This window comes from Cyprinodon variegatus, unplaced genomic scaffold (genome assembly GCF_000732505.1).
Source record: "Cyprinodon variegatus isolate N-32 unplaced genomic scaffold, C_variegatus-1.0 Scaffold728, whole genome shotgun sequence".
In the NCBI taxonomy this organism is placed as follows: Eukaryota; Metazoa; Chordata; class Actinopteri; order Cyprinodontiformes; family Cyprinodontidae; genus Cyprinodon; species Cyprinodon variegatus.
In genome coordinates, this window is record NW_015151181.1 from 24,609 (window position 1) to 28,827 (window position 4,219).

Here is a 4,219-nt window from a genome sequence, read left to right on the forward strand (position 1 = left end):
GACTGGATGATCTGGTTAAAACTGTAAGGTGCCTTGAGATGACATGTGTTGTGAATTGGCGCTATATAAATAAACTGAATTGAATTGAAATAGAATTAAATACGTATTCAAGTAAAGGCAGGTTAGTGAGTACCTTTGGCTAAATAATATACTGTACCTGAGACCAAAAGTGCCACAAACGCAAATATTGCATCATCAAATTAAAGATTGTTTTAATTTTTGGTGGATATAATGATGTTTTGAAACAGATGTTAGTTTTAATTTGTTTATGTTTTCGCCTGAACTTGTTTTGAATTGAATGCTCAACCTTATATGTGGTTGGTCTTAGATAAAAACAATTTCTATACAATAGAACAATGCATTCTACAGTGATTCATTCCCTATTCAGGTCAGCCACCTCAGGATTTCCCTCACTTTCCCAAGTATTTACCTTACTGTCTCTATGCGCTCATTACAACGGCTGTTTGCATGCGTTAGTCATTTTCAGACCTCTTTGTTTTGGAGAAAGGAGTAATGATCTAGAACCAATGTGCATTAAAAGCCTGAAGACCTCCCTCAGACTTGGTCATGGCCCACTGGCTATGGCCTTCATGTTATATTCACGGTCTCCTGATTGTGAATGTAAACCTGTATTTAGAAGTGTGTTTGCTACCAAGGATGACGTCCCTCCTGTTTCACCTCTTTTATCCTCCCCTTGTATCCAGACTGCATGGAAATAAAATGAGAATAATTTAGAAACAAATCAGTAGACTTTTAAAAACGGAGTTTATTTCTGATCAATGCTCCATTTGTGTTGGTACCTCAACCAGTTTCACAGGTGTAACAGTGAGACAGCTGCAAGAATGTGTGTCATCCATAAATCCGTCATAATTACTGTTTTTCTCTCTTCAGTGCCCACCCACTGTCCGTCTTTCATTTCTGCTTGTGTGAATATCCCGTTTTGATGGTCATATAAGGCAGCACACCTGTTACACTGACAGGGGAGCTTCCTTTCCCCCCTTGGGCAGCAGGTGTACGAACCTGTTGACCCATGTTTCCATAAGCACAGTGAGAAAGGAGTGGACAAAACATGTATGTTGTCATTTACTGATGGATAGACTAGATTTAAAACTACAAGCATAGCTTTTTTAGCCATTAGCATCTTATTTCACTAAACTGAACAGCCCCCCTATATCATCTTGATTGATTTGTCCTCACTAAAAGTACATAATAGACATCACTCTACTGTGACAAACAACTGGAACATTGACACACGTTAGTTTCAAGACTTACATTAACATTCTCACATTAGATGCATGCTGAACTGCTTAAAACATGAAACCAATTTATTAACAGTATCAAAACTAAACTTGTATTTTAAAGCTTGGTAGCCAATGCAAATATAAGTGATACAAAATTAAGATGGAGGTGTGAGTAGTGAGTTATCAATGAGTTAACGACAGAAAATAATTCATTTTTCTGAATCTATGTACGGTAATGTAAATTTGAATGGCCAAAAGTTTTTGCAATGTCACTTACTCGTACTCGTCGTCTCCCGCTTTATCCGGAACCGGGTCGCGGGGGCAGCAGACTAAGCAGAGACTCCCAGACTTCCCTCTCCGCAGACACCTCCTCCAGCTCTGCTGGGGGAAGCCCTAGGCGCTTCCAGGCCAGCCGAGAGACGTAGTCTCTCCAGCGTGTCCTGGGTCGTCCCCTGGGCCTCCTCCCAGTGGGACGTGCCTGGAACACCTCCCGAGGGAGGCGTCCAGGGGGCATCCGAAGAAGATGTCCGAGCCACCTCAACTGACTCCTCTCGATGTGGAGGAGAACCGGCTCTACACTGAGCCTCTCCCGAATGACCGAGCTCCTCACCCTATCTTTAAGGGAGAGCCCAGCCACCCTGCGGAGGAAGCTCATTTCAGCCGCTTGTATCCGGGATCTCGTTCTTTCGGTCATGATCCAAATTTCATGACCATAGGTGAGGGTAGGAACGTAGACCGAACGGTAAATTGAGAGCTTTGCCTTTTCGCTCAGCTCTCTCTTCACCACGACAGACCTGTGCATCGTCCGCATTATTGCAGCAGCCGCACCGATCCGTCTATCGATCTCCCACTCCATTCTTCCCTCACTCGTGAACAGGACACTTATTTATAGAAAAAGAATAATCTGTCACAGAGAGTTTTAGTTTATTTGATTTGAAAGAGATTTAATGATTAATTTGATTCTGCAAAAAGCAATATATTTTTCAAGCTCTAATTTTAGATTAAATGCCCCCTTTCAGATATTAAATATATTGTTGTTAGTGTTATTATTTACCCGAGAACTCTTATCGACAAGCATTACCAGACAGCTCTAGGTACTGTTTGTAATGTTACCTTAACAACTATTAGTTTTTTGTACTCTACAGTAACTCAGAACGGATGAGATTAACCATAGACACAAAGGATAATTATTTACTCAGATGGTTTATAACTACAGTATCCCTCGCCACTGGTTACACAAACTAAAAGATGTTCATTAGACATCAGTTCTAGATCTTGAGTCAAAATAAATGTTAACAAAAGGAAATAGAGTTTTGTTCCTCTCTGTGTTCTGGAGATAATAGTGTTTCAAAGGACTGTTCAGAATAACAGATCATTTTGAGCTGAAATGCTTAAGTTCTTCTTGTTGTTGGTTTCTGCAGCATGATATCAAGTACTGTTTGCCTAAACAGTTAAGAAGAAACATTTCAAAATGTAGACTATATATTACACTTTAGTTTTGTAAGTTCAACAAATAAGTTGCAGTAAAATAAGCAACAATTGTAGTAAAACTTTTCCGTCCAACTGTCCCTCCAGTGCTTTAGTGTTTTCCACTTTTAGCAGACTAACAGACAGTGACTGAAGCTGTTGCTCTGCTCTTTGATTTGACAAGGCAAGTCATTAACAGGCAGAAAGAACAAACTGAATCATGGAGAGGTGTAGGTTTGTTTATATGGACTCTGAAAACCCACAGCTGTTAGTAAAAAGGACAATAGGGTCCCTGTGAGCCCTTTAAAATGAGTGTTCACATTGTTAGACAGGCTTTAGAGGCTAAGTGGGAATGCAGTGGAGAAACTTGTTTTTAAAGTTTTTACATATTTTAGAATCTTTTAAAAGCATTATGATAGTAGTTACATCTGCCTAACTTAGGTTTCAGACCTTACACATCTGTCGATTATTTACATTAGCTGTTGCTTAAAGTAACTTTTTGTTTAAATTGGCTTAATGAAACACAGATGCATTAAGGCAGGGGTTTTCAACGTTTTCCAGGCCAAGGACCCCCAAACTGATGGTGAAATGGAGCGGGGACCCCCTAATTATATATATTGTATGAAATTGTGTTATATCACACCGGTCCCTGTCTATTAGTCACTCTATTACGAATGGAATCGTGTAAAAAAAGAAATTTTGCCCTGGGATTTTTAAAGTATTTCTGATTCTGATGGGACAGGTGTTGTGAATGAAACAGTGCCCAGATTGAAAGAGCTCTTGTGTGTCGCCTGATATGTGCATTGATGACATAAAGAAATATTCTGCCTCCATTTATCTGTTTACTACAGTCTGTTGAATTCATGTTAATGTGTATTTAAAATTCAATTCGTGGAATATAACAAAAAGTCTAATCAACCAAATCTTTCGCGACCCCCATTTAGTATCTCCATGGACCCCCTAGGGGTCACGGACCCCCTGTCAAAGACCTCTGCATTAAGATAAAAAAAAAAACTACTGATGGTGTCTAAGTAACGTTTTATTAGTAGAGCTTCAGATGGATGGCTCATTGCTACTTTATACAGTTCCTGTTTTTTATTCTAGAAAAACACAAATTTTGTCCCGTTTATTTTTTAGCTTCATTAACGTAGGCACTATTATTAGTCCATTCAGACACAGTCAGTGTCTCATAATGTTTGGTAAATTTGTTAAAAGTAGACTATTTACCTGTGTAACCCTAACTTACTTCACTTTCATCCTTTGAACTCAGCAACTTTCTTGTAAATTAGTTCTATTTAGAAAAATTATCATATTAAAACGCTAAGTTATTCTACCAAGAGCTGCATTATTCAACTTAGAGATGGTGTCAGGGTTTGGTTGTGGTTTAGAGCAGCGGTCCCCAACCACCGGGCCGCGGACCGGTACCGGTCCGTGGGTCATTTGGTACTGGGCCGCACAGAAAAAAGTATATATATATATATATATATATATATATATATATATATATATAT

The 4,219-nt window shown here is 39.2% G+C and overlaps 1 protein-coding gene and 1 long non-coding RNA gene across 2 annotated transcripts in view; one reads left to right on the plus strand and one right to left on the minus strand.

Moving 5' to 3' along the window:
* The window catches only part of LOC107097844 (potassium voltage-gated channel subfamily KQT member 1-like), a 106,012-nt gene that overhangs the window by 9,857 nt on the left and 91,936 nt on the right, over positions 1–4,219 (plus strand). The gene's annotated exons all lie outside the window — the stretch shown is intronic.
* On the minus strand, positions 373–1,559 carry LOC107097845. The gene is made up of 3 exons (XR_001481862.1): positions 1,519–1,559; positions 801–1,020; positions 373–705 (listed from the first exon to the last, which is right to left on the minus strand). It is a non-coding gene; the product is annotated as an uncharacterized LOC107097845 (long non-coding RNA).